The sequence below is a fragment of the Malania oleifera genome, chromosome 6 (genome assembly GCF_029873635.1).
Source record: "Malania oleifera isolate guangnan ecotype guangnan chromosome 6, ASM2987363v1, whole genome shotgun sequence".
NCBI classification, from domain to species: Eukaryota; Viridiplantae; Streptophyta; class Magnoliopsida; order Santalales; family Ximeniaceae; genus Malania; species Malania oleifera.
Genome location: NC_080422.1, coordinates 30,458,628 through 30,464,268, shown reverse-complemented (window position 1 = coordinate 30,464,268; position 5,641 = coordinate 30,458,628). Strand labels below are relative to the sequence as shown.

The 5,641-nt window shown below is 29.6% G+C and overlaps 1 pseudogene; it reads left to right on the top strand.

Annotated features, from left to right (window-relative positions):
- The first annotated feature begins 4,272 nt into the window (after nt 1-4,272).
- LOC131158943 (5S ribosomal RNA) lies at nt 4,273-4,391 on the top strand (annotated as a pseudogene).
- Nucleotides 4,392-5,641: the final 1,250 nt, after the last annotated feature.

Below are 5,641 nucleotides of genomic sequence, written 5' to 3'. Positions count from 1 at the left end.
CTCTCTCTCCATGTGTTTGTGTGTATATTTCCTTAATATTAGATATGTGACAAATCGATCTTGTATTTATTAATATTAAAGAGAAACTCATTTCCAGTAAGTGTATAATTAAGGAAACAGACACAGTGACACGTGGAAGGAGAGGTGCCCTGTATAATTTCTCCTATTGACCAATCAAATTCTTTAGGGCGCGTTCAATCGATCATGAAGAATGTAATCCAAACATCTTATGCCCAACTTAAACCAAGTCAAGAAGTGATTCTTACTCAACTCAATAATTTTCCATATGGACTTACCCATTTACAAATCAGGTTGTTCTCTCCCCCTATGTAGATCCTTTTTATTATGAATGGTCTTTGTCTCCTTATGAATGGGTCATATTGTCTCATTGGGTAAGTGTGCTTTTATTCTTGAGAGTACTCTTATGATAGTTGGGCAAGGTTCTATCATGTGTCCGATTATTTAATCTCCACATAACATCTTTAGGGTGCACACAAATTGCACAATTAAAAATAATTCAAAAGTAAACAAAAGAAAAAAAAGTCATTAGAGTCCCCTTTACTTTCTATATTATTAGTAAGGCACTAGCGTACTACAACTAGCATAGCAGCCTGTGGAAAATGATCTAGAGCCTCCACTCCTAAGTTGGAGCAAGCTCATCAAGTGGGCTTGGAAGCCCTAGTTGGTACAATCGATTGGGATGCATCCAATCTGGTATAACAAATTTTCTAAAAATCAATTATGCACTTGTAAATTATGTAATCAATTATTAGCCGAGAAAAATTCTTCTATATCCTTAATTTTTTAAACATTTCATATACGCTTCAAACTTATGAAAATTCAAATATATTTTCTACACGCAAACGACAATAAGATAAGATACTTCTCAATAGCATATTAATAGTAAGTGTTTGCTTAAGTTCAACCACCATGCACGACTACCTGGCTCGGCAGATCCATATACTTGTCAATGGTCCCCTCTTGCAATTGGAAATTTTGTGTTATCATATAAAGAAAAATTTAAATAAGTTTTAAGATTTGCCCTAGTTCAAATTAATTTTTTGTTTCAAGTATTAAAGGTAATATATGTTTTTAAAATCTTGAAAATTTGAAAGGTAAAATCTAAAATATGTGGTCATATTAAATGAAATCCAAGCATTTTATCCGAAGAAGAAAGTTTGATCTTCATCGTGCACAACGAAGTCTAAACACTTTTGTCAATTAAAGAACAAAGTTTAATTCTCATCGCACATTTCTATGAGGATAATAACCTTAATTGAAATAATGAAATTATTATTATATATGATATACCGTTTATATGCAAATAATTATACTTTTACCCATTCAAACAGATATTATGTGTCAATTTATAAGTCTTTTTTTTTTTTTTTTAATGTTTTTCTCTATTTAAAAAAAAAAAAGTTCACTTCATCATGCTAAGTTCTACTCATTAAAATTTTCATCTTTGCTAACTTAGAATCTTAATTGGTATTGGGAGGAGATGATAAGGAAGAAGCTCCTTTGTTTTTAGTTTATTCTCTCACAAAAGTTATCATAATTTTTTTTTCTATATTAAAATTTTGTAAATAATTTAAGAAGTAATCAATGGGAAGATGGGCAGTGGGTCAATGAATGCCTTGGCATATATGTTAAGAGAGATGTATTCAATCCTATAAAAATGGATTCCACTATAAATAATTCCAATCTATAGAAAATTTCTAGCACAATTTTAAGATATATACAACTATACATCTCAATATTTTTATTGCAATATAAATCATACCTACTTATTATTTAGTAAATTATAATTAATAAAATGATAATTTTCTTACTTATTAATTAACCAAAAAAAACATTTACAATTGAGTAAGTGATCACTTTTGTGGCGACACTCTAAAAAATACCACTGATATTCTACTTTTTTTTCATCCAATGAACTTGAAAATTTGGTCAATGCAAGGAGCTAACACCTTTTTATTAATCACTCATTGTCATTATCACAACTATTTGTTTTTATTTTTACCTCTTCTTGTCCGCTAGTATCGTATTTTTGTAATTATAGTTGATAAAAATTTGTGAGCTCCATTTCTTTTAAGTTATAATTTTTTATAGGTGTTTTATCTACATTGTGTCTATATTACATAATAAAAATTGTTCATCTATCATCTCATACCTTTTCTTACTAGTTCAAAATTTGAACATAAGACCTTCAACAAAAAAGCTCAATTTTTCAAGAGTAAAAATCTTGCTAAATCAAAATAATAACATGAAATAAGTCTAAACACATTGGGGGGTTTTTTTAAAAAAAGAAAAAAGAAAAAAGAGAGGACCCATTAAAAGAAAAAAGATATGTGTGACAAACAATTGGAATTGAGGTGCACCGACCTCACTTTTAGTTACATCAGGCTTTTTCCATTAGAAGAGAAGAAGAAGAAGAAGGAAAGAAAGAAAGAAAGAAAGAAAGAGGGACACTTCACTAAATTCAATTTTAATATAAGATGTAGATATATAAGCTCCATAGGTATAAAGAATGTGTTTTTAAAAACAAATTAAATGACATATTTAATTGTTTCATGTTTTAATTTTTATTTGATTTCTATACAAATTTCTCAAAATTAAGATTGGAGCTTTAAATGGATGCTATAAAAGGCTCAGCCTATGCTTCTTCTATACATAGAAATAAATCGATTAATAGAAAAAAGAAAAAGGAAATGAAATTAAAAGTCTATTTCCAAATTGTAAGTTCATTATTTATCCAAACCAAATCACACGTAAGAAAGAGTATTGGAAGTTCAATTCCATATAAATACACTCACGGGGCCAGCGATACCTATAGGTGGTGAGAGTTTGCTTTGTGAACCAACGAGGACTGTAAATGGTAATGGAGATGTGTCCCGAGGGTCAGGTTGGCTGAATGCCCAACTGATGTACGGAAGTCGTGTCTGCATATGGACTTTATCCTGATCAGCGAGACTTGAAGTTAGAGGACGTTGATTCGTAGGTTTGATGCTGCACTAGAGGGTTTGAAGGGCTCGTTGGTGGCTAGAGTTTCTTTGTAATAAAAAAAAAAAAACTTCATGCTTATGGCACCTTCTTGCCAAGTGCCAAGACAATCACCTCAATTGATATACTAAAAAAAATTACAAAATCAAATCTGCCCCCATACAGAAATTTCTTGATCTTTCTTATTTTGAAAAAGCCTGTGGTGTTATGAAAACTTTTGCTCCTTAAAATAAAACTTTATCGAGTTTACTTTATCACTGAGTTACAATCTTGTTATATGTGCTCGTAGGAGTCAGTAAATTTTTAAACTTGGGAGAAATTGATACTGGGGAAGCTGTATACTTTTATTTTATTTTCTTTACAAAATTATCATATATTTCTTCTCTACAATAAAAATTATAAGCATTTTATGATTGAGAGAAACATAGTCATACATCGTGAGAGATATATTCAATGCTATAGAGAATGAATTGAATTCACTATAGATAATATCAAAGTATAAAATTTTTTATCAAGCTTTATTTATTGTATAACAAGTTTTCGCAGTTAAAATATTTAAGATGTGTCTATTTATTTTGGAAGATTTTAGTAAAAATATTTGTTATCAAAAAAATTATTTTTAAGTTTTGATTATTGTTATGAAAAAAAAATTGGTGCTAATGAATACTTCTAAAAAATGTAAGTTTTAGACTTGTCAAATGTTTTTCTGCTACGCTAGAATGTGTATGCTAAATATATTATAAGCCATATCTAAATCCCATTTAACAAGTCATGATATATAAAATGACAATTTTCTTATTTTATAACTATATAACAAATATTTGCAAGTGGATAAGTGGTTACCCACGAAAAAAAAAAATGATAATAGATTAAATAATTTTTTAAAAAAATGAGTCACTATTAGTGAGGAAAACATTATCAACACTCCAAAAGAAAATACCTCTAGTACTCATTTGCCTATATTCAATCCTAATTTCTGACATTGAAATTAGAAATTTTATAAAAGAACTGATTCGAACAAGGGAAATTCAACCAACTGAATTGAAAATTCTTGAAAAAATTAATTTGGAGGATTCAAATTTTAGATTTTTTTTTTTGAAAAATTTCTTTAATGTAAGAAGCTCACAATATCAATCATTCATGATTATTTTCATTATACTCATGTGTTCTTATTTTTAATTAGAAGTAAATATGTTTTGTTTGTTGTAGAGCAAAAAATAAAGAGATAATTTAGGCTATGTTTAGTATTGTTGTTATTTTCTATTTTTGGAATGCAATCATACCAACACTAATGCATCGGATCCCATTAGTACTCCGCTGTTAAGCATGCTTGAGCGAGAGTAGTACTAGAATGGGTGACCTCTTGAGAAGTTCTCATGTTGCGCCCATCTCTTTAATAAAAAATAAAAAATAAAAGAATAAAGTTATTTTTTGTTTTCTATTTTTGTTTCTTCAACAAAGAAACAAATTGTTGGCCTAACATGACTTTTGAATCTTGTTTTGATGATAACAAATAAATGTTAATTTAACATGTTTTTGTTTAAGTGATGATATTTCAGGAAACCTTGTATGACAAAGTTCAAAAGGATTAAAAAAAATAAAAGTTCAAGATCACAAGTACCATAAAGTCATACTCCATCAACAAAGTGATCAAAAGAAAGCTAAAGAGGACCAAGATGTTCAAAACATGTGGAAGCTTAAAGAATATCAAAGCTTAAGTCTAAGAGGATTCAAAACAAAGATATATGAAAACTTCAAGTTTAGAGAGTTGTTATGTCTTTAAGATGACTTATGTAAGTACTTCATTATAAATATGATTTTGAAACGCTTTGAAGCTCATTAGGGGTTGATATGGACTTAGAGACCTTATTGTGAGAACCCTGGAAAAGGATTTTTAAAGTAACAAAGTAAGATGACTAAGAGTTTTTGAAACTAAGCTAAAAAAATAGATTTTATAACTGTTCAGGCGACTGAACTTTTGACCTCAGGTGCCTGAAGATTTTTTTGAACAAATTCTGAACAGGCAGTGTAGGTCCAGGCTACTGACCCCTAAAACCTCAGGCACCTGATCCTGTTTCAAGTTGAAAAAATACACTATGATCAGAAGGCTCAGGCGATTGACCCCGAAGCCTCACGCGCCTAACCCTTGTTAATGGTTATAATTTTTAAAGTTTTCAAAATTCTAATTTATATTGCTTGTACCCTAAATTTGGTATAAACTTAGGAAACACTCCAAGTAACTTGAGTAATACGAATTAAACACTTTTTTAACCTATAAATACATGATTTCTCAAATTAAATAAGTACCAAGAACTGAAAATCTTCTTTCAAGTCATATTGCTCTTTCTCTCTCAAAGCTCTCTTGCTTACGCATTCATACTGAGTATTGCTGAGATATATTGCATCTTAGATCACTCTTCTCTGAGCTCAAACCTCTAAGTTACTAATTCATATCAAGAGAAGAAATCCGGTGATACATTCTTGAGCTTCAATTCATTTTTTCTTTAATATTTGTTTTGAAGTATATTAGCTGAGCTATATTTGTACTAATCAGCTTTATCTGAGAGCATCTCTTGTAAAAATAGAAATCTTTCTTGCTTTCTTATTTTCTTGACGGTTCAGGTTTATTGGATCATTG